This window comes from Ranitomeya imitator, unplaced genomic scaffold (genome assembly GCF_032444005.1).
Source record: "Ranitomeya imitator isolate aRanImi1 unplaced genomic scaffold, aRanImi1.pri SCAFFOLD_899, whole genome shotgun sequence".
NCBI lineage: Eukaryota > Metazoa > Chordata > Amphibia > Anura > Dendrobatidae > Ranitomeya > Ranitomeya imitator.
In genome coordinates, this window is record NW_027193539.1 from 22,501 (window position 1) to 30,194 (window position 7,694).

Sequence of the window (7,694 nt, forward strand, 5' to 3'; positions counted from 1 at the left end):
CGCGTTTTCATGCGCTAAAAATTTCAGACAAGTGTCAGACTTCCAGGCAGGGGGAAACCGCAGGAGGCGTACCGAGGAGGCTTCCAGGAGCCTGGGGAAGATTATCCAAAAGTGTCCTTGACACTTAGAAATATTTTCAGAAAATCACGATTTTGTGAAAATTGACACGTTTCCCCTACTTCCACGCCAGGGGGGCGTCAATATGTTGTGAGGTACCCCAGGACAGTCGCCTAAATGTGGGTGAAGTTTGCGAGTCACGGGCGCAAAGTCGAATTTTGGGTGAAAAACCGCATTTTCATGCGCTAAAAATTTCAGACAAGTGTCAGACTTCCAGGCAGGGGGAAACCGCAGGAGGCGTACCGAGGAGGCTTCCAGGAGCCTGGGGAAGATTATCCAAAAGTGTCCTTGACACTTAGAAATATTTTGAAAAAATCACGATTTTGTGAAAATTGACACGTTTCCCCTACTTCCACGCCAGGGGGGCGTCAATATGTTGTGAGGTACCCCAGGACAGTCGCCCAAATGTGGGTGAAGTTTGCGAGTCATGGGCGCAAAGTCGAATTTTGGGTGAAAAACCGCATTTTCATACTTTAAAAATTTCAGACAAGTGTCAGACTTCCAGGCAGGGAGAAACCGCAGGAGGCGTACCGAGGAGGCTTCCAGGAGCCTGGGGAAGATTTTCCAAAAGTGTCCTTGACACTTAGAAATATTTTCAGAAAATCACGATTTTGTGAAAATTGACACGTTTCCCCTACTTCCACGCCAGGGGGGCGTCAATATGTTGTGAGGTACCCCAGGACAGTCGCCTAAATGTGGGTGAAGTTTGCGAGTCACGGGCGCAAAGTCGAATTTTGGGTGAAAAACCGCATTTTCATGCGCTAAAAATTTCAGACAAGTGTCAGACTTCCAGGCAGGGGGAAACCGCAGGAGGCGTACCGAGGAGGCTTCCAGGAGCCTGGGGAAGATTATCCAAAAGTGTCCTTGACACTTAGAAATATTTTGAAAAAATCACGATTTTGTGAAAATTGACACGTTTCCCCTACTTCCACGCCAGGGGGGCGTCAATATGTTGTGAGGTACCCCAGGACAGTCGCCCAAATGTGGGTGAAGTTTGCGAGTCATGGGCGCAAAGTCGAATTTTGGGTGAAAAACCGCATTTTCATACTTTAAAAATTTCAGACAAGTGTCAGACTTCCAGGCAGGGAGAAACCGCAGGAGGCGTACCGAGGAGGCTTCCAGGAGCCTGGGGAAGATTTTCCAAAAGTGTCCTTGACACTTAGAAATATTTTCAGAAAATCACGATTTTGTGAAAATTGACACGTTTCCCCTACTTCCACGCCAGGGGGGCGTCAATATGTTGTGAGGTACCCCAGGACAGTCGCCTAAATGTGGGTGAAGTTTGCGAGTCACGGGCGCAAAGTCGAATTTTGGGTGAAAAACCGCATTTTCATACTCTAAAAATTTCAGACAAGTGTCAGACTTCCAGGCAGGGAGAAACCGCAGGAGGCGTACCGAGGAGGCTTCCAGGAGCCTGGGGAAGATTATCCAAAAGTGTCCTTGACACTTAGAAATATTTTGAAAAAAATCACGATTTTGTGAAAATTGACACGTTTCCCCTACTTCCACGCCAGGGGGGCGTCAATATGTTGTGAGGTACCCCAGGACAGTCGCCCAAATGTGGGTGAAGTTTGCGAGTCATGGGCGCAAAGTCGAATTTTGGGTGAAAAACCGCATTTTCATACTCTAAAAATTTCAGACAAGTGTCAGACTTCCAGGCAGGGAGAAACCGCAGTAGGCGTACCGAGGAGGCTTCCAGGAGCCTGGGGAAGATTTTCCAAAAGTGTCCTTGACACTTAGAAATATTTTGAGAAATTTCCGATTTTGTGAAAAATGACCCCTTTCCCCTACTTCCACCCTAAAGGGGCGTCAATATGTTGTAAAGCACCCCGAGACAGAGACCTAAGCGTGGGCAAAGTTTGGGTCTGATGGGTGGAACACTGAAAAAAACGCGATTTTCCACTTAGAACAAACATAGAACTTTCAGACTTCCAGGCGGGGGGAAAGCTCTGAAGCTGTACCGAGGACACTTCCATGGCCCCCGGATCGATTTTCAAGAACGAGTCCTTGGGACTTTGAAATTTTTCGGCGATGCGTTTTTGGCTTCCGGGAGCCGCAGAACGTTGGGAAATTCGTTCCGCTCGCCGGCTCCAGGTGTTTCGGGCTAGTCCAGGCCCCAGCTACGCCGCCTGGCCGCCAAATTTCGCAAAATCGAAAAAAAAAAAAATAGAACCGGAATGAGGAATTTCTGGCCGCCGGATCCGCCGCACAGCTCCAGGAAGTCGGACACTTTTCGGCTTCGCTCCCTTAAAGTGTGGGTCGGTGTTTCGCCATGCAAATACCCACTTTTGCACACCAGCTGCAGGATATAGGAGAGAGGGGTACCTCTCGGGCCCGACTGATTTCCGATGTTTTCGTGGTTCCTCAAGTCGGGTAGGCGGTTTGGCGAGTACCCCCCTGTTTGCATGGAAGTCCGCCCTCGCGTCGACACCAGGCTTCCGCGGCTCCAGGGGGACTCTTGCCGGTCGTCTGCCCCAAGTCAGAGACGCGTTTCCCGGGTCGCCTGAGCCTGAACGGACCCTCCCCAAGCGTGTTCTGGTTCTCCGAGGGTGACGGATGTCAGAAGGGAGGCAGATCTGGAGTCTTCGTCCCGAGGAGGGCTCCAGGAGGGCGGATTGCACCCCCTGACTCGGTCCCCTCAGAGCAGGCTTGGCGTTTCTCTGTGTCGGATGTCTCCCGCTTCCACGCCACCGGGGAGACCTATGAGAGAATCGCACTGTGACCCGGATTCCGTCTCGAGGGCGCCCGTAGCGTGTCGGAGAGGGACCTCCAGGACTATCGGGCATGTTTCTTCCCCGTCTCCCCGAGGGGAAGGATGGCAGCGGGTGGGGTTTCTCACCCATGCCCCCCACCGGCTCTTCCTCCGATCGATTTGGCTCAGCGCTCCCGGGTGGGGAGGTGGTGCCGCTCGCTCGGCCCGGGCTTTGGAGCCCGCGTCGGTCTAAGGCGGGCGGTCTCCTTCCTCTTTTACCCCCCGGGATTCAGGCACGCATCCTTGGGCGTGCACGCCGGCAGTCGCCTCCCGTTCGCAGGACGGTGGCTGCCGTGCAGAGGGGGAGTTTGACCCGAACTGTGGTACGGCAGGGGTCCGACGACCCGCGCGGGCGAATGGCGGGGCGCCCACCCACCTCGGCGTGGGGGCCCGTCGTCCGAATCGCTCCCCGCGCGGGGTAGCACAACGATCTTCTCCGAGGGCGGCCCTTTGACTTCCAGATGCGCAGCTTGCCCGCGGAGGCCCGTGCCGACCCCCACCCAGCGTCCGATGGGCGGCCTCCGCGGTGGGCATCGGCGAGAGCGGCGGCGGTGGGTGGCGCTTCCACGCCACCGCCGAGCTCCGCGTTCTCCAGTCTTTTCCCGAGCCCCTACGATAGTGGGGGGACGACAGATGCGTGGGGAGGCAGGCGGAGTGGGTTCTCACCGCGTGGTGTGCCCGGCCGAACGCCGTCGCCTTCCCCGCTCGTCCGACGTCCTCCGAGGCGGCTCGGAAGGGAGCGCGAGAGGGAGAGAGCGAGAGAGAGAGAGAGAGAGAGAGACCAAGCGGACGCCCCAGAGCGAGAAGGGAGGATGGAAAAGGGAGAGACGAGTGGGGCAAAAAGAGTTTTGGCGAAGGGGAGTACCCGGCGAACTGCCGCCCCGGGCTTCTTCTGTTCTCAACAGCGGAGGCACGGCTTTGGGGGGGAGACGCCGCTCGGTTGGGGCTCCTTTGAGGTTACGGGCAAGAGCCCGGGACGAGGGACTACGCCATAGGGCGACGCCGACACGGCCAGGCCAACTGCGCCCCCCGTGCGACCTCTGCGTCGCTGGCGGGCTCTGCGCCTGAGCCGCGGTGGACCCCGACGGCCAGCCCCCCTCTCCCACTCCTCGCGCCCGTCCGCCGGTGGGTCGAGGACCCCCCGCGGCGGAGGCAGGTCTAAGCCAGACGGAGGCCCCGCATAGGCCCCCCACCGCCCTGGCCCCTCTCCCCAGCAGCGACTCTGTGTGTCGCCCCGGGAGCGGTGGGTCACGAGGCAGGGTGGCCGTGGCGTCCTCCGAAGGCCAGTCACCTACGGCCCTCCCCGTGCAAGGGGTGGTTTTTACAACAGATGCCCTCCGATCGGGAGGCCGGGTCTAAGCCAGATGGTGGCGCCGCATAGGCCCCCCACCGCCCTGGCCCCTCTCCCCAGCAGCGACTCTGTGTGTCGCCCCGGGAGCGGTGGGTCACGAGGCAGGGGAGCCGTGGTGTCCTCCGGAGGCCAGTCACCTCGCCCTCTCCGTGCAAGGTGGGTTTTTTTCCAGACACCCTCCGCATCGGCCGCCTCGCACCGTACAGCGTGCACGATCTCCCCAGTGGCACTGCACTCGCCGTTCAGGCTCCTGTTTTCCTCCGGAAGGTGACGCCCCGGGATGCCCGCCTGCCGGCACGGACGACGAGGAGGATTTCCCTTCCTCCGGGTGCCCTTCCCGCTGCGGGGCTTCCTATCTGGCTTCTCTCCCTCGATTGATTAAGTCCCTGGCCTTTGTACACACTGCCCGTCGCTACTACCGATTGGATGGTTTAGTGAGGTCCTTGGATCGGCCCCGCCGGGTTCGGCCAAGACCCATGGTGGAGAGCCGAGAAGACGATCGAACTTGACTATCTAGAGACAGTAAAAGTCGTAACAAGGTTTCCCTAGATGAACCTGTGGAAGGATCTTTAATGGGCGAGTGAAAAATACCGATGAGGTGCAGATCAGGAGGCCAGCCGCCCGCCAAATCCCCGAAGGGTACCGAACGTGATGGGGGCGGTGGTAGGTCTCTTTCTGCTTCGCCAGGGCGCTCCGCAGGGTGGGGACGGTGAGGGCACGTGAGGACAGCGGGCGGGCGACGTCGGGAGGGTGCGGGGAGCCCCTCTCGCTCCGTCGCCCAGGAAAAAGACGCCCGGCCTCGCGCCGACGATTGTTGCCCTGCCGCTGCCTGCCGAGGAAAAATAAGAAGCCCCCCGCGTACGCGAAAGGCCGTCCCGGGTACCATTCTCCTGTGCGCTCACACACCCCTCCCCGGGGTATGTGGGTCTGGGCGGTAGGTTGAGAAGCCTCGAGCCCTCCTTTGTTCTCCTCCCCGCTGGAGGGAGGGACGGGGAGGCCGAGCGCCCGGGCAACAGGGCCGAGATTTGAAAACAACCCTCCAAAGCATCCCAGTCTTTTGCGGCCGGCTGACACGAGAGTGAAAAGGGGGGCGCCTCCGAGTGTCCCCAAACCAGAAAGCGCGACTCTTAACGGTGGATCACTCGGCGCGCGCGTCGAAGAACGCAGCTAGCTGCGAGAATTAAGTGTGAATTGCAGGACACATTGATCATCGACACTTCGAACGCACCTTGCGGCCCCGGGGTGCTCCCGGGGCTATGCCTGTCTGAGGGTTGCCCCTCCATCTATCGCCTCCATGGCGCAGCTGGGGTCCCCTCGCAAGGGTGACAACGAGGGAGGCCTGAGGCTCCGTGCCCTGATGGTCTCTTCTCCTTTATCCCTTACGTCCCCCCAAGGCCAGACTCACCTGCCCTGGGCCCACCTGATGGGGTTTACCATCGTCACTCCCCCCGTTGTGACGTGAAACCCTGTGGCGCAATGAAGGTGAAGGCCGGGGCGCTCCGGCCGAGGTGGGATCCCGCCGCCCGCTCCGGGGGGTTGACACGGCGGGTGCACCATCGGCCCGCCTCTGTCGGGGAGGTGGAGCATGAGTGCGCGATAGGACCCGAAAGATGGTGAGCTATGCCTGGGCAGGACGAAGCCAGAGGAAACTCTGGTGGAGGTCCGCAGCGACCCTGATGTGCAAATTGGTCATCTGGGTATAGGGGCGTTTGTAGATGTGCTTGGCCCGTACGGGGATCGAACCCACGACCTTGGTGTTATTAGCACCACGCTCTAACCAACTGAGCTAAATGGCCATAGGTGTGGTCCCTGGGTATAGGGGCGAAAGACTCACGGAGACCACGGGCAGACGTACAGGGGCCTGATCAACCCCTGGACCATACGGGCTGCTGTGCCTGCCGCAGGCGAGAAGCGAGAACCCCTTCGGGGCACGGAGACTACAACCGGACGTACGGGGGTCTGACCCACCCCTGGACCGTACGGTCTGCTGGCTGCTGTGCCTGCCGCAGGCGAGAAGCGAGAACCCCTTCGGGGCACGGAGACCACAACCGGACGTACGGGGGTCTGACCCACCCCTGGACCGTACGGTCTGCTGGCTGCCGTTCCTGGTGCAGGCGAGAAGCGGGAACCCCTTCGGGGCATGGAGACCACAACCGGACGTACGGGGGTCTGATCCACCCCTGGACCGTACGGTCTGCTGGCTGCCGTGCCTGGTGCAGGCGAGAAGTGGGAACCCCTTCGGGGCACGGAGACCACAACCGTACGTCCGGGAGTCTGACCCACCCCTGGACCGTACGGTCTGCTGGCTGCCGTGCCTGGTGCAGGCGAGAAGCGGGAACCCCTTCGGGGCACGGAGACCACAACCGGACGTACGGGGGTCTGATCAACCCCTGTACCGTACGGGCTGCTGGCTGCCGTGCCGTCCTCAAATTGCTTGGCCTAAACAAAAGTCAATTTTTGTGACAACAGTGATGACCGTGACATAGCACTGGAGGTGTACCCCAAGACAGTGACCTAAGTGTGGGTGAAGTCTGTGGTTCATGGGCGGAAAGTTGAATTTTGGGTGAAAAACCATACTTTCACACTTTGAAAATTTCAGACATGTGTCAGACTTCCAGGCAGGGGGAAACCGCTGGAGGTGTACCGAGGACACTTCCAGAAGCCTGGGGAAGCTTTTCTGGAAGAGTCCTTGACACTTGGAAAATTTTGGGCAATTTTCTGAGAAAAAAAAAAATCACATTTCCCCTTACCCCCCACCCAAGAGGGGCTTCAATATGTTGCAGAGTACCCCGAAAGGGTCCCCAAAGTGGGAGAAAAGTGAGGCAAGTCAAAGAGGCAAAGATGAATGTACATTTGAATAATTTTATTAATGTCAGATAAAAATTGACATATTCACAAGGGCTTTGTTCTCCTGATTGGGATGAGCCGAATATTCTTGAGACTATACTCCTCAGTAGAATCGGATGACTCGGTATCACTTTCCGTGAGGTCTACCACCTCGTTATCCAATTCACTGGTTGATGCCATTACTGGCGACATAATTTTTGCGTCCTCATGATTTCCTGCGTTGAACACTAGCTCTTGGGCACGGCACATATCGGTCAGGGTCTTCTCCCGGTAAACTCTCTCGGCCACATCGTTTGTATGTGCCAAGTAGCGTGCAAACAAGCGCTTTTCGCAATCTGTGTATTGTGACAAAGTCCATGTCTCGCAAATCCGCCGTACAAGGTGGCTGGTGATGTTTGGGAGGTTGTAGCTACGGAGGAAAGCACATTGTTAGTACTGGTTGCTACTTATGGCTGTGGGTCACTTGACTTGTGGCTACCTTACCTTGAATGGTATCGTTTGAGTCTCATGGATGGATTTTTATGACCTTCCCGGTACACGTCACGAAAAAGTTTGTGATAATCTTTCGGCCAAAGGTAAAGACCGGTCTGACATATTCCGCATACGCATTGAACCACTGAAAAAGAA

General features: G+C 57.6%; 1 non-coding gene across 1 annotated transcript; it reads left to right on the forward strand.

Annotated features, from left to right (window-relative positions):
* The first annotated feature begins 5,342 nt into the window (after positions 1-5,342).
* Positions 5,343-5,494, forward strand: LOC138653660 (5.8S ribosomal RNA). The gene has a single exon (XR_011315992.1). It is a non-coding gene; the product is annotated as a 5.8S ribosomal RNA (ribosomal RNA).
* The last annotated feature ends 2,200 nt before the right edge of the window (positions 5,495-7,694 follow it).